This window comes from Pan troglodytes, chromosome 6, assembly GCF_028858775.2.
Source record: "Pan troglodytes isolate AG18354 chromosome 6, NHGRI_mPanTro3-v2.0_pri, whole genome shotgun sequence".
Classification (NCBI taxonomy): domain Eukaryota; kingdom Metazoa; phylum Chordata; class Mammalia; order Primates; family Hominidae; genus Pan; species Pan troglodytes.
The window spans coordinates 74,330,413-74,356,505 of record NC_072404.2 but is presented as its reverse complement, the minus strand read 5'-3'; the positions used below and the strand labels follow the sequence as shown (position 1 = coordinate 74,356,505).

The 26,093-nt window shown below is 49.3% G+C and overlaps 1 pseudogene; it reads left to right on the top strand.

Moving 5' to 3' along the window:
- The first annotated feature begins 10,526 nt into the window (after positions 1-10,526).
- Positions 10,527-10,926, top strand: LOC463450 (large ribosomal subunit protein uL29-like; annotated as a pseudogene).
- Positions 10,927-26,093: the final 15,167 nt, after the last annotated feature.

The window sequence follows — 26,093 nt, the reverse complement described above, 5'->3', positions numbered from 1 at the left end:
GAAACTGATAGTAAATATTTTCAGTTTACCAGGCCATATGGTTTCTGTCTTAACTACTCAACTCTGCCCTTGTTGCAGGAAAGGAGAATGGACAGACAAGACATAGATGAACAGGCATGGTGAGACTGGGCTCACTCACTGTAGTTGCCAACCCCTGCAAAGGAGAACGAAATAAATCTTAACCACACTGTGATATTTTCAAGTGTACCCAGTCTAATGTCCTAATAGCTGACACACTGCTTCATTTCTGATTCGAGTTTCAGTTATTCAGGCCAGGCACGGTGGCTCATACCTGTAATCCCAGCACTTTGGGAGGCTGAGGTGGGTGGATCACTTGAGGTCAGGAGTTCGAGACCAGCCTGGCCAACATGGTGAAAACCCGTCTCTACTAAAAATATAAAAATTAGCTGGGCGTGGTGGCACATGCCTGTACTCGGGAGGCTGAGGCAGGAGAATCACTTGAACCTGGAGGCGGAGGCTGCAGTGAGCTGAGATCGTGTCACTGCACTCCAGCCTGAGCGACAGAGCAAGACTTCATCTCAAAAAAACAAATAAAAAAAACCTTTCATTGTTTTTGTACTTTTTTCACAAAAGTAATTCATATTCATGATAGCACATTTAGAAAACAGCATTAGGGTCAGGTGTGGTGGCTCATGCCTGTTATCCAGCACTTTGGGAGGCCAAGGCGGGAGGATTACTTGAGCCCAGGAGATGGAGACAAGCCTGACCAACATAGCAAGACCCCTGTCTCTATTTAAAAAAAAGAGAGAAGAAGAATAGAAAACAGAGTTAATCAGTTAACAGCCATCAGGGTCTGTTAATTTTTGATTAACAAGGTTTATCAAAAATCCTTACAGCTTCACCACTAAGAGATACCACCGGCAACATTTTGCTTTAATGTCCATCAATTTAGTTATGCTATTTATTTTTCTTTTCTTTTTCTTTCTTTTTCTTTTCTTTTTTTTTTTTTGAGACAGAGTCTTGCTCTGGGGCCCAGGCTGGAGTGCAATGGTGCTATCTTGGCTCACTGCAACCTCCACTTCCTGGGTTCAAGCGATTCTCCTGCCTCAGCCTCCCAAGTAGCTGGGATTACAGGCACCCACCACCACGCCTGGCTAATTTTGTGTATTTTTAGTAGAGATGGGGTTTCACTATGTTGGCCAGGCTGGTCTTAAACTCCTGACATCGTGATCCACCCTCCTCGGCCTCCCAAAGTGCTGGGATTACAGGCATGAGCCACCACACCTGACGTTTTCTTTTTCTCTCCTTTTTTTTTTTTTTTTTTTTTTTTTTTGAGACAAGGTCTCACTCTGTCACCCAGGTTGGAGTGCAGTGCAGTGGTGTGATCTCGGCTCACTGCAGTCTCAACCTCCACAAGCTCAGGTGATCCTCCTGCTTCAATTTTTGTATTTTTAGTAGAGATGGGGTTTCACCATGTTTCCCAGGCTGGTCTAGAACTCCTGGGCTTAAACAATCCTCCTGCCTTGGCCTCTGAAAGTACTGGGATTGCAGGTGTGAGCTACTGTGCTTAGCTTCTATTTGCTTTTTTGTCTATCCTTTAAATAATAAAAATGGAGAGCCAGGCATAGTGGCTTGCATCTGTAATCTCAGTGATGCTTGAGACCACAAGTTTGAGACCAGCCTGGGCAACAGAGTGAGATCCCATTTCTACAAAAAAAAAAAAAAAAAAAAAATCATGCAGATGTCGTGGAGCACTTGTAGTCCCAGCTACTCAGGAGGCTGAGGTGGGAGGATCTCTTCAATGCAGGAGTTCAGAGCTGCAGGGTGCTATGATTGCACCACTGTGCCCCAGCCTGAGAAACAGAGTAAGACCATGCCTCTAAAAATAAAAATAGTAATAATTATAACAATAATAGAATCATCCTAAACAGCTTTGTGACCTCAAATTTTCACTTAATATAATATAATATGAACTTTTTTTGTGAGTTAGTAGATATTTTTCTACATCTTATTTCTGAGGGTTTTTTTTAATGTTATTTATTTATTTATCTATTTTTTTAAATTTATTTATTTATTTTTTTTATTGATCATTCTTGGGTGTTTCTCGCAGAGGGGGATTTGGCAGGGTCATAGGACAATAGTGGAGGGAAGGTCAGCACATAAACAAGTGAACAAAGGTCTCTGGTTTTCCTATGCAGAGGACCCTGAGGCCTTCCTCAGTGTTTGTGTCCCTGGGTACTTGAGATCAGGGAGTGGTGATGACGCTTAACGAGCATGCTGCCTTCAAGCATCTGTTTAAGAAAGCACATCTTGCACCGCCCTTAATCCATTTAACCCTGAGTGGACACAGCACATGTTTCAGAGAGCACATGGTTGAGGGTAAGGTCATACATCAACAGCATCCCAAGGCAGAAGAATTTTTCTTAGTACAGAACAAAGTGAAGTCTCCCATGTCTACTTCTTTCTACACAGACACAGCAACAATCTGATTTCTCTATCTTTTCCCCACCTTACCCCCTTTTCTATTCCGCAAAACCACCATCGTCGTCATGGCCCGTTCTCAATGAGCTGTTGGGTACACCTCCCAGACGGGGTGGTGGCCGGGCAGAGGGGCTCCTCACTTCCCAGAAGGGGCGGCCGGGCAGAGGCGCCCCCCCACCTCCCGGACGGGTCGGCTGGCCGGGCGGGGGCTGACCCCCCACCTCCCTCCCGGACGGGTCGGCTGGCCGGGCGGGGGCTGACCCCCCACCTCCCTCCCGGACGGGTCGGCTGGCCGGGCGGGGGCTGACCCCCCACCTCCCTCCCGGACGGGGCGGCTGGCCGGGTGGGGGCTGCCCCCCACCTCCCTCCCGGAAGGGGTGGCTGCAGGACGGAGACGCTCTTTGCTTCCCAGACGGGGTGGCTGCCGGGTGGAGGGGCTCCTCACTTCTCAGATGGGGCGGCTGTCGGCCGGAGAGGCTCCTCACATCCCAGACGGGGTCGCGGCCAGGCAGAGGCGCTCCCCACATCTCAGACGATGGGCGGCGGGGCAGAGACGCTCCTCACTTCCTAGATGGGATGGCGGCCGGGAAGAGGCGCTCCTCACTTCCCAGACTGGGCAGCCAGGCAGAGGGGCTCCTCGCATCCCAGATGATGGGCGGCCAGGCAGAGACGCTCCTCACTTCCAGACGGGGTGGCGGCCGGGCAGAGGCTGCAATCTTGGCACTTTGGGAGGCCAAGGCAGGCTGCTGGGAGGTGGAGGTTGTAGCGAGCCGAGATCACGCCACTGCACTCCAGCCTGGGCACCATTGAGCACTGAGTGAACCAGACTCTGTCTGCAATCCCGGCACCTCGGGGGGCCGAGGCTGGCAGATCACTCGCGGTTAGGAGCTGGAGACCAGCTCGGCCAACACAGCGAAACCCCGTCTGCACCAAAAAAATACGAAAACCAGTCAGGTGTGGCAGCTCGCGCCTACAATCCCAGGCACTCGGCAGGCTGAGGTGGGAGAATCAGGCAGGCAGGTTGCAGTGAGCAGAGATGGCGGCAGCACAGTCCAGCTTCGGCTCGGCATCAGAGGGAGACCGTGGAAAGAGAGGGAGAGGGAGACCGTGGGGAGAGGGAGAGGGAGAGGATTTATTTATTTTTTGAGATGGAGTCTCGCTCTGTCTCCCAGGCTGGAGTGCAGTGGCGTGATCTCAGCTCACTGCAATCTCTGCCTTCTGGTTCAAGCAATTCTCCCTGCCTCAGCCTCTTGAGTAGCTGGGACTACAGGCATCCGTCACCACGCTTGGCTAATTTTTGTATTTTGTAGTAGAGATGGGGTTTCACCATGTTGGCCAGGCTGGTCTTGAACTCCAGCCTCGGCTTCCCAAAGTGCTGGGATTACAGGTAGCCTTGAGTAGTATTTTTTTTTTTTTTTTTTGAGACGGAGTTTCGCTCTTGTCACCGAGGCTGGAGTGCAATGGTGCGATCTTGGCTCACTGCAACCTCCACCTCCTGGGTTCAAGCAATTCTCCTGCCTCAGCCTCCTGAGTAGCTGGGATTACAGGCGTCCGCCACTACGCCCAGCTAATTTTTTGTATTTTTTTGGTAGAGACAGGGTTTCACCATGTTGGCCAGGCTGGTCTTGAACTCCTGACCTCAGGTAATCCACCGGCCTCGGCCTCCCAGAGTGCTGGGATTACAGGCGTGAGCCACTGCGCCCAACCTAGCCTTGAGTGGTATTTTATGATGTGAATGTGCCATTATTCATTCAACCAATCGCCTTATTACTAGATTGTTTCAAATGTTTTGCTTTTATAAACTGCATTGCAATGGACATGTTTGTAGAGAAAGCTTTCAACATGTTCATGATCTATTTCCTTATTTCTTTTAACTTTAAAACTTTTTCGGCCAGGCACGGTGGCTCAAGCCTGTAATCCCAGCACTTCGGGAGGCCGAGGCGGGCGAAACACAAGGTCAGGAGATCGAGACCATCCTGGCTAACATGGTGAAACCCTGTCTCTACTAAAAATACAAAAAATTAGCCAGGCCTGGTGGCGGGCGCCTGTAGTCCCAGTTACTCGGGAGGCTGAGGCAGGAGAATGGCATGAACCGGGAGGCGGAGCTTGCAGTGAGCCAAGATCACGCCACTGCACTCCAGCCTGGGCGACACAGCCAGACTCCGTCTCAAAAAAAAAAACTTTTTCATAGGTTTAGCATTCCATGTATGGCTATCAGAGGGCATCTTAGGATTTCCTTCACACGACAGGGCCATGAGGGCATTTCTATGGTATATAATTTTTTTTTTATTCTTGAGACAGAGTCTCGCTCTGTCGCCCAGGCTGGAGTGCAGTGGCGCGATCTCTGCTCACTGCAAGCTCTGCCTCCCGTGTTCATGCCATTCCCTGGCCTCAGCCTCCCCAGTAGGTGGGACTATAGGTGCCCGCCACCACGCCCGGCTAATTTTTTTTTTTTTTTTTTGTATTTTTGTATTTTCAGTAGAGACGAGGTTTCACCGTGTTAGCCAGGGCGGTCTCGATCTCCTGATCTCGTGATCCACCCGCCTCAGCCTCCCAAAGGGCTGGGATTACAGGCGTGAACCACCGCGCCGGGCCTCTATGGTATATAATTTTTAAAAGTGGGCGGGCGCAGTGGTTCACGCCTGTAATCCCAGCCCTTTGGGAGGCTGAGGCAGGCAGATCACCTGAGGTCGGGAGTTCTTGAACAGTCTGACCAACGTGGAGAAAACCCGTCTCTACTAAATATACAAAATTAGACGGGGGTCTGCCGGGCACGGTGACTCATGCCTGTAATCCCAGCACTTCGGGAGGCCAAGGCGGGTGGATCACGAGGTCAGGAGCTCCAGCCCAGCCTGGCCAAGGTGGTGAAACCCCGTCTCTACTAAAAATACAAAAATTAGCTGGGCGTAGTGGCGGGCACCTGTAATCCCAGCTACTCCGGAGGCTGAGGCAGAAGAATGGCTTGAACCCGGGAGGCCGAGGTTGCAGTGAGCCAAGATGGTACCACTGCGCTCCAGTCTGGGCAACAGAGTGAGACTCCATCTCAAAAAAAAAAAAAAAAAAATTAGCCGTGGGTGGTGGCTCATGCCTGCCTGTAATCCCAGCAACTCGTGAAGGCTGAGGCAGGAGATTCGTTCGAACCCCGGAGGCGGAGGTTGCCGTGAGCAGAGATTGCACCATTGCACTGGAGCCTGAGTGACAAGAATGAAACTCTGTCTCAAACAAACAAACATAAACAAATAAAAAGTGGTTTCATTATGAAACGTATTCAATTTTGGATTTTCAGTTGTTATTATCATTATTATTATTATTTTGAGACAGAGTCTCGCTCTGTCACCAGACTGGAGTGCAGTGGCGCGATCTCCCCTCAATGAAACCGCCGCCTCCCGGGTTGAAACGATTCTCCTGCCTCAGCTTCTTGAGTAGCTGGGACTACAGGCACGTGCCACTACCCCAGGCTAATTTTTGTATTTTTAGTAAAGACGGGGTTTCACCATATTAACCAGGCTGGTCTCCAGCTCCTGACTTAAGTGATCTGCCCACCTTGGCCTCCCAAAGTGCTGGGATTACAGGCGTGAGCCACCGCGCCCGGCCAATTTTCAGTAATTATTTACAAACTCTTAGGGGAGAACAAAAGTCATTTATTTGTCTAACAAGATTAAACACCCCCTCCCCAATACTCAAATAATGAGCTGTTTTGTTAGGACTTAACCCCCCTGTAAAATAAAGATGACTTTTTTTTTTTTTTTTTTTGAGACAGAGTCTCGCTCTGTCACCCAGGCTGGAGTGCAGTGGTGTGATCTCGGCTCACTGCAACCTCTGCCTCCAGGGTTCAAGTGATTCTCCTGCCCCAGCCTTCCATGTAGCTGGAATTAGAGGCACGCACCACCATGCCTGGCTAATTTTTGTGTTTTTAGTAGAGATGGGGTTTCGCCATGTTGGCCAGGCTAGTCTTGAACTCCTGGGCTCAAGTGATCCACCTGCCTTGGCCTCCCAAAGTGCTGGGATTACAGGTGTGATCCACTGTGCCCGGCCAAAAATGACCTCTTTTGCTCATTTCAGAATTACTAAAGGAGTGTTCTGGTTTATGAAAAGACATGAGGTCTCTGTAGAAGACTGTGGTTAATAGTGACTGGCAGTAAATGCAACTCAATCCTGAAAATTCCTCCTTCCCTCCCTTCCTTCCTTCTTCCCCAAAATACTGAATTTGCCAAAGATCCCCAAGATTTTTAGCTCCCTAGAAATACAAATTTTGGGTTAACATTGAATTGAGTCTTAACTACACCAAGTCTTAACTTACCCATTACTTACCAGCCAGTTTTCACTAGGTAATACTACACGTTTGTTACATAGAGTGTGAAATAAAGGTTTTTTGTTTTTTTTTTTGTTTTGAGACGGAGTCTCGCTCTGTCGCCCAGGCTGGAGTGCAGTGGGCAATCTTGGCTCACTGCAAGCTCCACCTCCCAGGTTCACGCCATTCTCCTGCCTCAGCCTCCTGAGTAGCTGAGACTACAGGTGCCCGCAACCACGTCCGACTAATTTTTTGTATTTTTAGTAGAGACGGGGTTTCACTGTTTTAGCCAGGATGGTCTTGATCTCCTGACCTCATGATCCACCCGCCTCGGCCTCCCAAAGTGCTAGGATTACAGGCATGAGCCACAGCGCCCGGCCGAAATAAAGGTTTTATGTATGTTTTTCTTGATTTTCACCAAAATCATAAAGTCCTAAGGGCAGCGATCTGCCTTGGCACACACAATTATACCTATCTATTTACTAAGTACACAGCAGCTACTTAAAAGTTGTCACACAGTGGTCGGGCGCAGTGGCTCACACTTATAATCCCAGCACTTTGGGAGGCTGAGGCGGGTGGATCACCTGAGGTCAGGAGTTTGAGACCAGCCTGACCAAGATGGCGAAACCCCATCTCTACTAAAAATACAAAAAAATGGCCAGGAGTGGTGGCTGATGCCTGTAATCCCAGCACTTTGGGAGGCCGAGGCGGGTGGATCATGAGGTCAGGAGATTGAGACCATCCTGGCCAACACAGTGAAACCCCATCTCCACTAAAAATACAAAAAATTCTCTGGGCGTGGTGGCGGGCGTCTGTAGTCCCAGCTACTCCAGAGGCTGAGGCAGGAGAATGGCATGAGCCCGGGAGGCGGAGCTTGCAGTGAGTGGAGATCGTGCCACTGCACTCCAGCCTGGGCGACAGAGTGACACTCCGTCTCAAAAAAATAATAATAATAAAAATAAAATTACCTGGGCGTGGTAGTGGGTGCCTGTAATCCCATCTACTCAGGAGGCTGAGGCAGGGAGAATCACTTGAACCCAGGAGGCAGAGGTTGCAGTGAGCTGAGATCGCAGCATTTCTCTCCAGCCTGGGCAACAAGAGTGAAACTCCATCTCAAAAATAAAATTAAATTAAATTAAAAAGTAAAAAAAAAAAGAAATACAAAAATTAACTGGGCATGGTGGTGGGTGCCTGTAATCCAAGCTGCTTGGGAGGCTGAGGCAGGAGAATCGCTTGAACCCAGGAGGTAGCGGTTGCAGTGAGCCGAGGTCATGCCATTGCACTCCAGCCCATGCAACAAGAGCGAAATTCCGTCTCAAAAAAAAAAAAAAAAAGAACAAAAGAGTAAGTTTACCTTTACTTGATGAGCCAAGTCTCTACTCAGTGTGTGAAAAATTAAATGCTTTTTTTTTTTTCTGCCACCCCAGACTTCTGGGAAAGGAACCCAGAGCTGTGCCCAAGCATCCCGGCCTTTGCCCTCAATTGCAAACAGAGTGGAGTGTCTCTTAGCTCAGAAGTTTGTGCTACTCAAGAGTTTGCACAAACACGAAGTTGAGAAATACTGCTCGTTAAAAGGCATGTAAAAAGCAAAGGACAAACCGGTTGTCCTCTGAAGTGAAGACATTTCTATTCTACGTTGGGCTAGGATCTTGGAGGATGCAGGCAGGGAACGAGTTTTGCTGGTTTTTCAATGAGAGACCCCTTATGGTAAGAGAGGCTCTTCTGTCTCTACCTGCTTAGTTACTTTGTCTCTTTGGTACCCAGTTTCCTCATGTTTAAATTTAGGGAGTGAAAGCACACGTCCCCTAAGATCCTTTCCTCTTAGCCGTTCTATGAGTTAATTAATGAGATTTGTTTTCCCATTAGCATACATCCAAAAAGGCACTCAAGCTAGGTTTTCCGTGTTTCCTGGAATCTTGTAATTGCCCCAAATGAAGTGGGAGTATTTGGAAGAGAAGCCCTTCCTTGCTTCCTTTATTTCCTTTTTAGAGACAAAATCTCTCCCTGTCACCCAGGCTGGAGAGCAGTGGTGCAATCCTGGCTCACTGCAACCTCCAACTCCTGGCCTCAAGTGATCCTCCCATCCCAGCCTCTGGAGTAACTGGGACAACAGGCACACACCACCATGCCCAGCTAATTTTTAGAATTATTTTGTAGAGACAGGGTCTCACTATGTTGCCCAGGCTAGTCTCAAACTCCTGGCCTCAAGTGATCATTCTGCCTCAGCCTCCCAAAGTGCTGGGATTACAGGCGTGAGACATTGTGCCTGGCCATTCATTGCTTTTTAATAAACTTAATTACCTTCTTTTGAATATCTTTAGAACTGCAGTGGTTTTGTCTTTTGAGGCTAGAGTTGATTTCCATAAATAGGCATTTTGAGCCAGGTCTTTTGAGTAAAGTGAGTGGCCAGGGATGATGCCACAACTTTGGCTAAAACAGTTTCCCAGAGAGCAAGCCGTGAACTCTAGAATGCTGTGTGCTGGTCACCGGGCCACAGTTCACTCTTCTTCTTCTTCTTTTTTTTTTTTTTTTTTTTGAGACAGAATCTCTCTCTGTAGCCCAGGCTGGAGTGCAGTGGTATGATCTCACTCACTGCTACCTCCACCTCATGGGTCCTGGTTCAAGCTATTCTCCTGCCTCAGTCCCCTGAGTAGCTGGGAATTACAGGCATGCACCACCACGCCCAGCTAATTTTTGTATTTTTAGTAGAAACGGGGTTTCACCATGTTGGCCAGGGTGGTCTTGAACTCCTGACCTCGTGATCCACCCGCCTTGGCCTCCCAAAGTGCTGGGATTACAGACGTGAGCCACCACGCCCGGCCCACAGTTCACTGTTCTTACCAAACTCGGAATTGCAAATTTAATTTAATTTAATTTAATTTTTTTAGACAGAGTCTTAGTCTGTCTTACAGAATGGAGTGCAGTAGTGTGATCTCGGCTCACTGCAACCTCCGCCTCCCTGGTTCAAGTGATTCTTCTGCCTCAGCCTCCCATGTAGCTGGGATTATGGGCATGCGCCACCACGCCTGGGTATTTTTTTGTCCCTTTTTTTTTTTTTTTTTTTTTGAGATGGTGTCTCACTCTGTCACACAGGTTGGAGTGCAGTGGTGTGATTTCAGCTCACTGCAACCTCCACCTCCTGGATTGAAGTGATTCTCCCTGCCTCAGCCTCCCGAGTAGCTGGGATTACAGGCACCCGCCACCACGCCCAGCTAATTTTTGTATTTTTAGTAGAGATGGGGTTTCACCATGGTGGCCAGGCTGGTCTCGAACTACTGACCTCAGGTGATCCGCCCCCCTCGGCCTCCCAAAGTGCTGGGATTACAGGCATGAACCAGCACACCCGGCCTAATTTTTGTACTTTTAGTAGATACGGGGATTTCACCATGTTGGTCAGGCTGGTCTCAAACTCCTGACCTCAATTGATCCGTCCACCTCAGCCTCCCAAAGTGTTGAGATTACAGCTGTGAGCCACCACGGCCAGCCTGGAATGTTTAACTGCTGACTTTGATTCCTGATTTTGGTTGTGCTAGACACTCCCACTACTTTTTTCTTTAAAAATTACTCGTTTGTTCAGCTCCTTAAAAAAATCTTTGGTGTTTTATACGTCAAAATATGTGAGGCCAGGTGTGGTGGCTCACGCCTGTAATCCCAGCATTTGGGGAAGCCAAGGTGGGAGGATCTCTCAAGCCCAAGAGTTCAAATCCAGTCTGGGCAACATAGTGAGACCCGTCTCTACAAGAACTTAAAAAAGTAGCTCTTTCCCGAGGAGCGGGCAGCGGCGGAGGCGGCAGCGGCCTGTGCAGCAATGGCCAAGATCAAGGCTCGAGATCTTCGCGGGAAGAAGGAGGAGCTGCTGAAACAGCTGGACGACCTGAAGGTGGAGCTGTCCAGCTGCGCGTCGCCAAAGTGACAGGCGGTGCGGCCTCCAAGCTCCCTAAGATCCTAGTCGTCCGAAAATCCATTGCCCATGTTCTCACAGTTATTAACCAGACTCAGAAAGAAAACCTCAGGAAATTCTACAAGGGCAAGAAGTACAAGCCCCTGGACCTGCGGCCTAAGAAGACACGCGCCATGCGCCGCCGGCTCAACAAGCACGAGGAGAACCTGAAGACCAAGAAGCAGCAGCGGAGGGAGCGGCTGTACCTGCTGCGGCAGTACGCGGTCAAGGCCTGAGGTGCGCGTTGTCAATAAAGCACGTATGGCTGAGAAAAAGAAAAAAAAATTATCTGGGCGTGGTGGTGCATGCATGTAGTCCCAGCTCTTGGAAGGCTGAGGCAGGAAGATCGCTTGAGCCCAAGAGGTCGAGGCTTTAGTGAGCCATGATCATGCCACTGCACTCCAGCTTGGGTGACAGAGTGAGACCCTCTCTTGAAAAAACAATAACAACAACAACAACAACAAAAAACCAAGTAGATTAATAATTGCAGAAACATTTTCTGTGCTCCAGCTTACTTTAAAAATTAGGCCAAATCGCCGGGTGTGGTGGCTCACGCCTGTAATCCTAGCACTTTGGGAGGCCGAAGCCAGTGGATCATGAGGTCAGGAGTTTGCCACTAGCCTGGCCAGCATGGTGAAACCCCGTCTCTACTAAAAATACAAAAAAATTAGCTGGTGTGGTGGCATGCACCTGTAGTCCCAGCTACTCTGGAGGCTGATGCAGGAGAATTGCTTGAACCCGGGAGGCAGAGGTTGCAGTGAGTGAAGATCGGGGCACTGCACTCCAGCCTGGGTGACAGGGTGAGACTCCGTCTCAAAAAAAAAAAAAAAAAAAAAATACGGCCAGGCATGGTGGCACGCACCTGTAGTCCCAGCTACTTGGGAGGCTAAGGCAGGAGAATCGCTTGAACCTGGGAGGCAGAGGTTGCAGTGAGCAGAGATAGTGCCAGTGCACTCCCGGCTGGGCAACAGAGTGAGACTCTGCCTCAAAAAAAAAAAAAAAAAAAAGGCCAGATGAGATGGCTGACGCCTGTAATCCCAGCACTTTGAGGCCAAGGTGGGCAGATCACGAGGTCAGGAGATCAAGACCATCCTGGCCAACACGGTGAAACCCCGTCTCTACTAAAGAATACAAAAAATTAGCGGGGTGTGGTGACAGGAGCCCGTAGTCCCAGCTACTCAGGAGGCTGAGGCAGGAGAATGGCATGAACCCAGGAGGCAGAGCTTGCAGTGAACGGAGATCGTGCCACTGCACTCCAGCCTGGGTGACAGAGCGAGACTCTGCCTCAAAAAAAAAAAAAAATTAGGCCGAATCTTGGCTGGGCGTGGTGGCTCATGCCTGTAATCCCAGCACTTTAGGAGGCCGAGGCGGGTGAATTGCTTGAGATCGAGAGTTCGAGACCAGCGTGGCCAACATGGTGAAAGCCTATCTCTACTAAAAATATTAAAAATTAGCCAGGAATGGTGGCAGGCACCTGTAATCCCAGCTACTCGGGAGGCTGAGGCATGAGAATTGCTTAAACCTTGAAGGTCAAACTCTTGACCTCATGATCCGCCCACCTCAGGCTCCCAAAGTGCTGAGATTACAGGCGTGAGACACCGTGCCTGCTCCATCAAAGCAGTTAACTTGCATTTAGAGACAAGATGGCCAGGCGTGGTGGCTCAGGCCTGTAATCCCATCCATTTGGGAGGCCAAGGTGGGATGATCACTCTAGGCCAAGAGTTTGAGACCAGACTGGCTATCATAGAGAGAACTCCATCTCTACAAAAAAAATAGCGGGTTGTGGTGGCGCAAATCTGTAGTCCTTGCTACTTGGGAGGCTGAGGCAAAACTGCTTAAGCCCAAGAGTTTGAGGCTGTAGTGAGCTATGATTGTGCCACTGCACTCCAACCAGGATGACAGAGCAAGACCCTGCCTCAAAAATAAATAAATAAAATAAAATAGACAATAGAATCTTCTGAGCTTTTCACCCTTTCCACAGGTCATAGGTGCCTGCAAGAAATAGTGAATGTTACAGGTAGACATTTTGCATTGCAACAAAATTAGGATACGTTTCCTAACCATGTTACTGTGCAGACTGAAAAGAATAAAGAGCCAGTTTGCTGGGGATATAGGAGGAATTCAGGCACTGTGCAGATGGCTGGATTTGAAGGGACTTTTCTTTTCTCTTTTTTTTTTTTTTGAGACTGAGTCTAGCTCCTCGCCCAGGCTAGAGTTCAGTGACGCGATCTTGGCTCACTGCCACCTCCACCTCCCAGATTCAAGCGATTCTCGTGCCTCAGCATCCTGAGTAGCTGAGATTACAGGTGCGTGCCACCACATCCAGCTAATTTTTGTATTTTTAGTAGAGATGGGGTTTCACCATGTTGTCCAGATTGGTCTCGAACTCCTGACCTCATGTGATGTGATCTGCCAACCTTGGCCTCTGAAAGTGCTGGGATCATAGGTGTGAGCCACTGTGCCTGTCTGATACCACCCTCTTAAGTCTGGATTAGACCTGCTGGCTTGCTTCTTTTTTGTTTTTTTAATGAGACAAGGTCTTGCTTTGTCCTCCAGGCTGGAGTGCAGTGGTGCAATAGTTCACTGCAGCCTCAACCTCCTAAGCTCAACAAATCATCTTGCCTCAGCCTCCTGAGTAACTGGGACCACAGGCACATGCCACCACTCCCACCTAATTTTCTGTAAAGGCAGGGTCTTACTATATTGCCTAGGCTGTTCTTGAACTTCTGGCCTCAAGTGATCTTCTCACTTTGGCCTCCCAAAGTGCTGGGATTACAGGCATGAGCCACTGCACCTGGCAAGAAATAAAGTTTAATTTATTGGTGACAGCTGTCTGTCCAGTTGGCCTTGCAGAGAGCTGCTGATGTGAGTGGGTACAGGGCCAGGTTGAGAAGCCGTGATCCTTACGAACTCCTCTGCACCTCCACCTTCTGGAAAAGGGCAGGGTCCCCACAGTCAGACTCTCTGCCGGCTCTCGGTGGGACCTGACTCAACAACCTGCTGACTTGTTGTCATTGTGGTTCCTGGCATGTGGCACTAAGCACTATTTTTTTTTTTTTTTTTTTTGAGTCAGGATCTCACTCTGTTGCCCACACTGGAGTTCAATTGTGCAATCTCAGCTCACTGCAACCTTGACCTCCCAGGCTTAAGTCATCCTTCTGCCTCAGCCTCCCAAGTAGCTGGGATCACAGGCGCTTGCCACCACATCCGGCTAATTTTTGTATTACTATGACTTTTTTTTTTTTTTTTTTTTGAGACAGAGTCTCACTCTGTCGCCCAGGCTGGAGTGCAGAGGCTGCAAGCTCCGCCTCCCATGTTCACGCCATTCTCCTGCCTCAGCCTCCTGGGTAGCTGGGACTACAGGTGCCCGCCACCAGGCCCAGCTAATTTTTTTTGTGTTTTTAATAGAGACGGGGTTTCACTGTGTTAGCCAGGATGGTCTTGATCCCCTGACCTTGTGATCCCCCCGCCCCTCAGCCTCCCAAAGAGCTGGGATTACAGGTGTGAGCCACCTCGCCCAGGCTATTATTACTTTTTAGAGATACTGGGTATCCCTATGTTGTCCAGGCTGGTCTTGAACTCCTGGGTGATCCTCCCACCTCAGCCTCCCAAAGTGCTGATGTTACAAATGTGAGTCATCACAACCCAGACAGAGTTTTTTAAAAACCAAATTGAGATTTTATTTTAAAGTTTAAACAAAATTTTAAAATGTTTAAATTAGGCCAGTGCAGTGGCTCATGCCTGTAATCTAGCACTTTGGGAGGCCAAGGCGGGCTGATTACCTGAGGTAAGGAGTTCAAGACCAGCCTGGCCAACATGGTGAAACCCCGTCTCTACAAAATACAAAATGCAAAATACAAAAAATACAAAAATTAGGCCGGGCGCCGTGGCTTACGCCTGTAATCCCAGCACTTTGAAAGGCCGAGGCAGGTGGATCATGAGGTCAGGAGATCGAGACCATCCTGGCTAACATGGTGAAACCCCGTCTCTACTGAAAATACAAAAAATTAGCAGGGCGTGGTGGCAGGTGCCTGTAGTCCCAGCTACTCAAGAGGCTGAGGCAGGAGAATGGCATGAACCCAGGAGGTGGAGGTTGCAGTGAGCCGAGATTGCGCCACTTCACTCCAGCCTGGGTGACAGAGCAAGACTCTGTCTCAAAAAAAGAAAACAAACAAACAAACAAAAAATTAGCTGGTCATGGTGGTGGGTGCCTGTAATGCCAGCTACTCCGGAGGCTGAGGCAGGAGAATCACTTGAACCAGGAAGACAGAAGTTGCAGTGAGCTGAGGTCGTGCCACTTCACGCCAAGCTGGGTGACAGAGCAGGACTTCGTCTCAATCAATCAATCAATAAAATGTTTAAATTATTTTCTTAGCTGGATGTGGTGGTGTACACCTGTGGTCCTGGCTACTTGGGGTCTGAGGCAGGGGGATGGCTTGAACCTGGGAGATAGAGGCTGCAGTGAGCTATGATCACACTACTGCACTCCAGCCTGGGTGACAGAGCAAGACCTTGTCTCAAAAAAAAAAAAAAGAAAAATTTTTCCTCTGAGTCGCAGGTATTCTAACAAACCTTGACAGCCCCCATTTTGAGATTACAGCCTGTGGCAAGGGCCTGGCAAACAGCTTCTGTGTGTATAGTTGAGGTCCTTGTGGAGTAACATGACCTCGGGCTGCATCAGCCTGTGGGTGAAAGTAAAGTTGGGTGCGGTGGCTCTCCCTGGATTCCTTGATGCTTTTAATACCCTGAGTCCTCTACCCCACTCAACCACATTGATACTTGTGCACCAAGGTGCATGGTGTGGCCCCAGTGCCCACAGGATGGCTTATGAGAACTGCTCCTTCAGCCCCCACCTGTGGCCTCTCCTTCTTTCTAGGGTGAAGTCTGGTTCCTGATGTTCATGCCACGCTCCTTCTCACCAGGGTGCACAGGCATCACTGCTTCTAAAACACCTCATTGAAACCTGTTCCTGGTTGGGCCACCTCACCAGTCCAGGATGGCTTTCTCTGAAGCCAGTTCTCCCACCATAGTGGAAGTAAAGAAAATCATGAAAACTGGCTGGGTGTGATGGCGCATGCCAGTAATCCCAGCACTTTGAGAGGCCAACTGGGGTGGATCACTCAAGGTCAGGAGTTTGAGACCAGCCTGGCCAACATGGCAAAAACCCATCTCTACTAAAAATACAAAAAATTAGCCGGGTGTGGTGGCGTGCACTGTAATCCCAGCTACTGAGGAGGATAAAGCATGAGAATGGCTTGAACCTTGGAGGTGGAGGTTGCAGTGAGCCGAGACCATGTCAGTGCACTCCAGCCAGGGTGACAGAGCAAGACTCTGTCTCAAAAAAAAAAAAAAAAGAAAGAAAGAAAGTTATGAAAACTCTCTCTTGAATATATGGGCACCTCCTGAACAGGGAGATGGTTGAGGGGAGCTCCTAGCAGGTGGGAGAGGGTATCCTGGCAGAGCAGGAGCTGGGACCTCAGTGTATTCAGTGTCTAGACCTCAATGGTGCCCTTTGTCACAAATATCCATCGGCATCCACTGACTTATGTGGGGGAACCTGGGGAAAAACCAATGATATGGTTTGGCTGTGTCCCCAGCCAAATCTCATCTTGAATTTTAGCTCACATAATCCCCACATGTTGTGGCAGGGACCCAGTAGGAGGTAATTGAATCATGGGAGCGGGTTTTTCCCAGGCTGTTCTCATGATAGTGAATAAGTCTAAAAGATCCAATGGTTTTATAAAAGGGCAGTTCCCCTGCACATGCTTTCTTGCCTGCCACCATGGAAGATGTGCCTTTGGTCTTCCTTTGCCTTCCGTCACGATTGTGAGACCTCCCCAGCCATGGTGAACAGTGAGTCCATTAAACCTCTTTTTTTTTATATAAATTACCAAGGCTCAGGCATGTCTATCTCTTATTTCTTTTATTTCTTTTTTTTTTTTTTTGAGACAGTCTCTCTCTGTTGCCCAGGGTAGAGTGCAGTGGCGTGATATTGGCTCACTGCAACCTCCGTCTCCTGGGTACAAGTGATTCTCCTGCCTCAGCCTTCTGAGTAGCTGGGATTACAGGCACCTGCCACCATGCCTGGCTAATTTTTGTATTTTTAGTAGAGATGGAGTTTCACCATGTTGGTCAGGCTGGTCTTGAACTCCTGACCTCATGATCCACCTGCCTCGGCCTCCAAAGTGCTGAGATTACAGGCGTGAGCCACCGCTCTGGACTCTTTTTTTTTTTTGACACAGAGTTTCGCTCTGTCACCCAGGCTGGAGTGCATTGGCATGATCTCAGTTCACTGCAACCTCTGCCTTCCTGGTTCAAGCGATTCTCCTGCCTCAGCCTCCTGGGTAGCTGGGACTACAGGTGCCCGCCACCATGCCTGGCTAATTTTTCATATTTTTAGTAGAGATGGGGGGTTCACTGTGTTACCCTGATGGTCTCGATCTCATGACGTTGTGATCTGCCTGCCTTGGCCTCCCAAAGTGCTGGCTCATTACAGGCATGAGCCACCAGGCCTGGCCTTTGCCATCTTTTTGTTTTTTTTTTTTTTTTTTGAGATGGAGTCTCGCTCTTGTTGTCCAGGCTGGAGTGCAATGATGCGATCTTGGCTCAACACAACCTCCACCTCCCAGGTTCAAGCGATTCTCCTGCCTCAGCCTACAGAGTAGCTGGGATTACAGGCATGCGCCACCATGCCTGGCTAATTTTTTATTTTTAGTAGAGAAGGGGTTTCTCCATGTTGGTCAGGCTGGTCTCAAAATCCCAACCTCAGGTGATCCACTCACCTCAGCCTCCCAAAGTGCTGGGATTACGGGCATGAGCCACCGCGCCTGGCCAGGATTCTCTTAATGTAATACAGACCCTCATTTCTTCCCCGTATCATATGATCCTGGCAGATGGCCCAGCCCCAGTAGATTTTTGGAATGGAGGTATTCATACTTTTCTCAGTCATTATTAAAATCAAGAAATAGAATCACATAGCAACACAAAACTTGGAGCTTGACCCCCATTAAAAGAAATTTACAGGTTCAGAGTCCAGTTGAAGAAATCTTTATATCTTCAGTATTTTTGTAAAGAGGTCAGGGTGGTATCATGAGTAGGCTTAAGTCCCTACAATGTGTATGAACTTTTATAAATGCCTTGGGTATCCAGTTTCTCAACATAGCATCTTCATCACCAACTGTACCTCAGCTGACTCTGCCCCAAGGACCCACCCGTGTGTGCACACGTTGCAGGTGTTTACTGTCCCTCTCACCATGTCCTCTCCACCTCTCCCCTCTGTTTGTAACTGTCCTGTCTTTGGCATTTAAAAGCTGGTTGGCCACGGCTGGGTGCAGTGGCTCATGCCTGTAGTCCCAGCACTTTGGGAGGCCGAGGTGGGCGGAGCAGGAGGTCAAGAGATCGAGACCATCCTGGCTAATATGGTGAAACCACGTCTGTACTAAAAATACAGAAAAATTAGCCCGGCATGGTGGCAGGTGCCTGTAGTCCCAGTTACTCGAGAGGTTGAGGCAAGAGAATGGCGTGAACCCAGGAGGTGGAGCTTGCAGTGAGCGGAGATCACACCACTGCACTCCAGCCTGGGTGACAGAGTGAGACTCAGAAAAAAAAAAAAAAAAAAAAAAGCTAGTTGGCCACTTCTGGCCATGCCTTATCTGGTACCTGTTAGCCAACCATGACAGTGATGCCATACCCAGGACTGTCTTATTCTTATTCTCAGGCAGGTAGGTGCTCCCAGCACTGATGTCCCTTGCTTTCCAAGTCAGCTTTTACATGTGGCCTGCTAGGAACTGGAGAGCATTTTCAGTCTCCTCAGCAGCAGCAGCAGCAGCAGCAGCAGCAGCAGCAGCAGAGGATCCTGCAGGCTCTATATCCACCTAAGTTAAGGTAAGGTGGATACACATCCTGGAAGCTCTGTATCTACCTCCACAACAGCTGCAGAGGATGCCTGCAGGATCCCACTGAGCAGACACACTAGCTTCACCTTCTGCACCAGAAAGGAAGAATTTAATTATTTTTGCCTGGCCAGGCATGGTGGTTCACACCTGTAATCCTATAGCACTTTGAGAGGCAGAGTCAAGAGGATTGCCTGAGGCCAAGAGTCCAGGACCAGCCTGGGTGACACAGCAAGATCCTGTGTCTAAAAAAAAAAAACAAAATTCAGGCCAGGCGTGGTGGCTCACGCCTGTAATCCCAGGACTTTGGGAGGCCAAGGCAAGTGGATCATGAGGTCAGGAGTTCAATATCAACCTGGCCAAGATGGTGAAACCCCATCTCTACTAAAAATACAAAAAAATTAGCTGGGCGTGGTGGCGGGCACCTGCAATCTCAGCTATTCAGGAGGCTGAGGCAGAGAATTGCTTGAACCCAAGTGGCGGAGGTTGCAGTGAGCCGAGATCACGCCACTGCACTCCAGCCTGGGCAACGAAATGAGACTCAGTCTCAAAAAAAAAAAAATTCAAAAACATAAGACAGGCAGGGTGGTGTGCACCTGCAGTCCCAGCTACTTGGGAGCCTGAAGTGGGAGGTTCACTTGAGCCCATGAGGTTGAGGTTGCAGTGATCCATGATTGCACCACTGCAGTCCAGCCTCAGTGACAGAGCAAGACCCCGTCTCTAAAATAAAAAGTACAATAAATAAATAAATAAATATGTTACCTGGAAACTGAGTTCACCACGAGTTTCCTAACAAAAATATGAACTTCACTAATGAGCTGACCACATCGCTATTAGATGAAATGAGGGTGGTATTATTCACTCACCACTCCCAGGAGTCAAGGCAGAATGTAATTGCTTCCAGACATATTCAGGGGATATTCCACCCAATTATCTAATTTTATTCTTCAAAGGCAGCTATATTTGGAAACTCCCATTGGTCCAGAGAGGCAGAATAATGAGAAGAAATCCCCTGTCCAGTTACCTGCAGGAATATTCCACCACTTCCATGGGCTAGAGGATTCCACTGAGATAGGGTTTATGACTTGATTTTGAACACCTGTCAACATATTCTCTGTTTGCATGGCAATTCTGACCGTTTTATGGCAACAATACCCCTGGGACAACCTGGATTTGTGGACTGAGATCCAAAGGTAGAATTTCCAGACAGTCCAACCAAGGTATCAAGTGATGTTTCCAGAGTGGAAGGCTCTCATGGTGTCCCAGGATTTCTGGGGTTTAAAAGCAGTACTGGCCATTTGTGACCCTGTTTTTTACCTAATCATTCTGTCTTTTTAGGATATGGGTTTACCAGATCCCTGGCCAAGGATCCAGCATTCCAATAGCTGAAAACCCTGTATATCTTTTCTCCTATCCTGCCTTACCCAAGACACACTTGAGCCCCTCAGTAAGGCTATACAGAGGGCCATAAGCAGGGGCAGCCTCTCCCTTGTTTCTGCAGCTCCATGATGAGGGGTTGGCTGAGGCCAGCAATCCTTGTAGGTGTGACAGTTGCAATATAATCAACAGTTTCAAGGTCTACAGGCACCATTTGAAAGAACCGCTTTAGGGATGTCTATCTACAGCAGCCTGGAGCAGCCAAGGTGAACCTGAGATTTTGACCCACACAATAAGGGGTGGGGGGCATTCTTTTTCAAATATTTTGGCTTCAGCAGACACTTCATTACATATGCAAATATTGAGAGATTAACAGAAATTCCAGCTCTTATGCCTGACTGAGAAGAGCCACTGCAAGTTGCAGTTAGGTACCCATGTGCAGCAGAGGCCAGCTGAATCCCAGAGCTTCCCAAAGTGGACACCAGCGGGGACTATTCCTGATGTCCCACCCAAGAGAGGAAGATGAACTCTGGTGCTGCTGCTCTGCCCAAATGCATCCCATGTGCATTCACATGTCACCCATTCAAAATAAATAACATGGAATTCTTGGAACCTTATATCTGACATGTAAGACCAGCCTACACATTGGGCTGGGTGCAGGGGCTCACACCTGTAATCCTAGCACTTTGGAAGGCTGAGGTGGGCAGATTGCTTGAGCACAGGAGTTCCAGACCAGCCTGAACAACATGGTGAAATCCTGTCTCTTCAAGAAATATTAAAAAACTCTCCCTCTCCCTCCTCCTCCCCCTCCCCCTCCCCCTCCCCTCCCCCTCCCTCTCCCTCTCCCCAAGGTCTCCCTCTCCCTCTCTTTCCACGGTCTCCCTCTGATGCCGAGCCGAAGCCGGATGGTACTGCTGCCATCTCGGCTCACTGCAGCCTCCCTGCCTGATTCTCCTGCCTCAGCCTGCCGAGTGCCTGCGATTGCCGGCGCGCGCTGCCACGCCTGACTGGTTTTCGTATTTTTTTGGTGGAGACGGGGTTTCGCTGTGTTGGCTGGGCTGGTCTCCAGCTCCGAACCGCGAGTGATCCGCCAGCCTCGGCCTCCCGAGGTGCCGGGATTGCAGACGGAGTCTCGTTCACTCAGTGCTCAATGGTGCCCAGGCTGGAGTGCAGTGGCGTGATCTCGGCTCGCTACAACCTCCACCTCCCAGCAGCCTGCCTTGGCCTCCCAAAGTGCCGAGATTGCAGCCTCTGCCCAGCCGCCACCCCGTCTGGGAAGTGAGGAGCGCCTCTTCCCGGCCACCATCACATCTGGGAAGTGAGGAGCGTCTCTGCTCAGCCGCCCATCGCCTGAGATGTGGGGAGCACCTTTGCCCTGCCGCCCCGTCCAGGATGTGAGGAGCGTCTCTGCCCGGCCGCCCCGTCTGAGAAGTGAGGAGACCCTCTGCCTGGCAACCGCCCCGTCCGAGAAGTGAGGAGCCCCTCCGCCCGGCAGCCGCCCCGTCTGAGAAGTGAGGAGCCCCTCCGCCCAGCAGCCACCCCGTCTGGGAAGTGAGGAGCGTCTCCGCCTGGCAGCCACCTCGTCCGGGAGGGAGGTGGGGGGGGGTCAGCCCCCCGCCCGGCCAGCCGCCCCGTCCAGGAGGGAGGTGGCGGGGTCAGCACCCCCGCCCGGCCAGCTGCCCCGTCCGGGAGGGAGGTGGGGGGATCAGCCCCCCGCCTGGCCAGCCGCCCCGTCCGGGAGGTGAGGGGCGCCTCTGCCTGGCTGCCCCTACTGGGAAGTGAGGAGCCCCTCTGCCCGGCCAGCCGCTCCGTCCGGGAGGGAGGTGGGGGGGTCAGCCCCCCGCCCGGCCAGCCGCCCCGTCCGGGAGGTGAGGGGCGCCTCTGCCCGGCCACCCCTACTGGGAAGTGAGGAGCCCCTCTGCCCGGCCACCACCCCGTCTGCGAGGTGTACCCAACAGCTCATTGAGAACGGGCCATGATGACAATGGCGGTTTTGTGGAATATAAAGGGGGGAAAGGTGGGGAAAAGACTGAGAAATCGGATGGTTGCCATGTCTGTGTAGAAAGAGGTAGACATGGGAGACTTTTCATTTTGTTCTGTACTAAGAAAAATTCTTCTGCCTTGGGATCCTGTTGATCTGTGACCTTATCCCCAACCCTGTGCTCTCTGAAACATGTGCTGTATCCACTCAGGGTTGAATGGATTAAGGGCGGTGCAAGATGTGCTTTGTTACACAGATGCTTGAAGGCAGCATGCTCCTTAAGAGTCATCACCACTCCCTAATCTCAAGTACCCAGGGACACAAACACTGCGGAAGGCCGCAGGGTCCTCTGCCTAGGAAAACCAGAGACCTTTGTTCACTTGTTTATCTGCTGACCTTCCCTCCACTATTGTCCTGTGACCCTGCCAAACCCCCTCTGCGAGAAACACCCAAGAATGATCAATAAAAAAAAAAAAAAAAGAAAAGAAAAAAAACGAGAGAAAAAAAAAAATTGGGCTGGGCACAGTGGCTCATGCCTGTAATCCCAGCACTTTGGGAGGCCGAGGCGGGTGGATCACCTGAGGTCGAGAGTTCAAGACCAGCCTGACCAGCATGGAGAAACCCTGTCTCTACTAAAAATGCAAAATTAGCCAGTCGTAGTGGTGCATGCCTGTATTCCCAGCTACTAAGGAGGCTGAGGCAGAAGAATTGCTTGAACCTGGGAGACGGAGGTTGTGGTGAGCTGAGGTCATGCCATTGCATTCCAGCCTAGGCAACAAGAATGAAACTCTGCCTCAAAAAAAAAAAAAAAAAAATTGGCTGGGTGTGGTGGTACATGCCTGTAGTCCCAGCTACTTAGGAGGCTGAGGTGGAAGGATTGCCTGTGCCCAGGAGGTCGAGGTTGCAGTGAGTTGTAATCAGGCCACTGCACACCAGCCTGGGAAACAGAGTGAGACCCAGTCTCAAAAAAAAAAGTCTACACCGTCGTTGTCTCCTTGGGTCATGTGGCCTGTCTTGTATTTAGGGTCATTTGTACTAGGAGATAGAAATCACAGAGTAATTTGAATAATTTATACCTTTAATTAGAGAAGTGAGGGATTAGCAAATAAAGATAACTATAAAGAAATAGGTCAAGAAAGGGGCTGGAACAAAGTGGCGACATTTTGGGATAGCTATTGTGGGAGAAACAGAGACAAAATTGCATGAGGACAAACAATAATTTCCAAGCAGCACTGAGGACCTGGATGAAGTGAGAAAATCAGCTCTGATGAGTTGTAGTAACTCAGATCAGATCAGCTTTTCATTTGTCTCACAAGGCCCAGCGATCAGCATGAGAGAGCGAGAAAGCCAGATAGCTGGGGGGTCCTGGCAAGATGACGAGTAGAGGCAGTGCTCAAGCAGTGAGCATCAAAGGATGGGGCTAACCTGCGGGAATGTGGTTGGAATGATGGGACCTGGATGAAGTAAAGAAGAAATAAGACAGGGGCCAGTTTCTGGACTCTGCAACTGGGAAAGGTGTACAGGTCCAAAGCCTGATAGGGTCTGAAAGCAAGCTTATGACACAAGGGTGTTGAGAAAGTAAGATGATGGTCATCAGATGGGGATTCCATAAGACTAGATTTTGGATGGGATCAACTCTATCTAACTCTATGAGGGGAGGTGGCAGTTAGAAGCCAGAAGGTGAGAATATCAAATGGGCCATTGTTAGCCGGGCATGATGGTGCGTACCTGTAATCCCAGCTCCTTGGAGACTGAGGCAGGAGAATCGCTTGAACCTGGGGGTGGAGGTTGCAGTGAGCCGAGATCGTGCCACTGCACTCTAGCCTGGGCAACAGAGTGAGACTTTGTCTCAAAACAAAACAAACAAAAAAATCAAATGGGCCGTTGTCATGGATGTCCAGCATGGAGACCCACTATCTGCCAAGTGCCCACACACTGTTGGATTTAGGGAACAACTTAGATGTCAGTGGGTGAACGAAATGAGGAAAGGCATGGCTGGAATATGGCAGCCACTGTTGGCTGGAAATGGCCAAGGAGTAATTGTGAACTTTATAGTGAACTTGAGTCCAAGCTGCTATTTAACTGTTCAATAAATGAACAAGCATCATTAGCTGAAACAGAATGTAAAGAAAAATAAGAGGGAGAAATCAGACTTTGATTTCAGGACTATTTCTAATTTAGGCTCCAAAGCTTAAGAGAAGTACAGAGGACTTGATTTTTAGAAAAACTTAAAAATTATTAAATAGATAAGATCATATTCAGAGCTAAATTTAACCAGAATCTAACATTGTTTCCCAGATGAAGAGTTTGACAAAGCTGACTAACTAGTCCAGCTGACTCCCTAGGCTGCTGGGTAGCAGAGTGGGGACATGTCTGTGTGCTGAGACTTGGTGTGTCCCTGTCTTGAAGCCCAGGGCCTGGCTCTGCACTGCCAGGTTACCCAGATGCAGTTATAGAAAAAAAGCCAAAACAACTTGCAGAAAATAAGTCTGCCGAAAAGATAAATAATAGTATTCCAATACATGAACAGACTTGTGACATCTCTTCTCTGGGGACAGAACAAGAGGATACAGGTTTATATCCCAGCAAGAGGAATTCTGCCGAGACCAGTTCGGTCGGGGAGACCCTAACCCAGCGGCGGTAGAGGAATTAAAGATACACACACAGAAATATAGAGGTGTGAAGGGGGAAATCAGGGGTCTCACAGCCTTCAGAACTGAGAACGCTGAACAGAGATTTACCCACGTGTTTATTAACAGCAAGCCAGTCATTAGCATTGTTTCTATAAGATATTAAATTAACCAAAAGTATCCCTTATGGGAAACGAAGGGATGGGCCGAATTAAAGGAATAGGTTGGGCTAGTTAACTGCAGCAGGAGCATGTCCTTAAGGCACAGAGCGCTCATGCTATTGTTTGTGGCTTAAGAATGCCTTTAAGCGTTTTTCCGGTTTTCCGCCCTGGGCGGGCCAGGTGTTCCTTGTCCTCATTCCGGTAAACCCACAATCTTCCAGCAAGGGTGTTATGGCCATCATGAACATGTCACAGTGCTGCAGAGATTTTGTTTATGGCCAGTTTTGGGGCCAGTTTATGGCCAGATTTTGGGGGGCCTGTTTCCATCAGATTCTACATTAAATACAAGGAAACTTGGTGGCTCACGCCTGTAATCCCAGCACTTTGGGAGGCCGAGGTGGGCGGATCGCGAGGTCAGGAGATTGAGACCATCCTGGCTAACACGGTGAAACCCCGTCTCTACTAAAAATACAAAAAAATTAGCCGGGCGTGGTGGGCGCCTGTAGTCCCAGCTACTCGGGAGGCTGAGGCAGGAGAATGGCGAGAACCTGGGAGGCAGAGCTTGCAGTGAGCCGAGATCACACCACTGCGCTAGCCTGGGTGACAGAGCGAGACTCCGTCTCAGAAAAAAAAAAAAAAAGGAAAGTTTCTAACTGGAGATATGAGATGAGCTACACAAGAAGAAGCCAAAACATCTGCCCTGGTGCTGCACTGTTGCTCAGTCGTATCATTTTCTGAGTCCTGAGAGTTTTCATATTTGGATAAGTGATCAGTCTGAAAGTCACTTAAGTCCTGCCTAAACTCCAGGACAGCTGGCATCTTCCTTCTCCTCTTCCTTCTCACGTGGCTTTACCCTCACAGTCCCTCATGCTCTCAACTTGGAGCCATCATCTTATCACAATGTCCCTAGCCTCCCTAACCCTCACTCCTGCCTGGTTATTCTATATCACCAAGTTATTTATTTTTTAAGTAATTATGATTACGTTATAGGCTTAATTGTGATCCCCACCAGATTCATATGTTGTAGTCCTAATCCCAGTACCTCAGAATGCAACTGTATTTAGAAACAAGGTCTCTAAAGAGGTGAGTTAAGATGATGCCATTAGGGTGGGCCCTAATCCAATTCAACTGGTGACTTTATAAAAAGAGGAAATTTGGACACACACAGAGACACCAAAAATGCATGTTCACAGAGAAAAGGCCATGTAAGAACACAGTGAAGAGGTCACTTTCACTCGTGTCCGTGTGAAGGGACCACCAAACAGGCTTTGTGTTAGCAACAAGGCTGTTTATTTCACCTGGGTGCAGGCAGGCTGAGTCCTGGAAGGGACTCAGAGTCAGGGAAGGGAGATAGGGGTGGGGCTGTTTTATAGGATTTG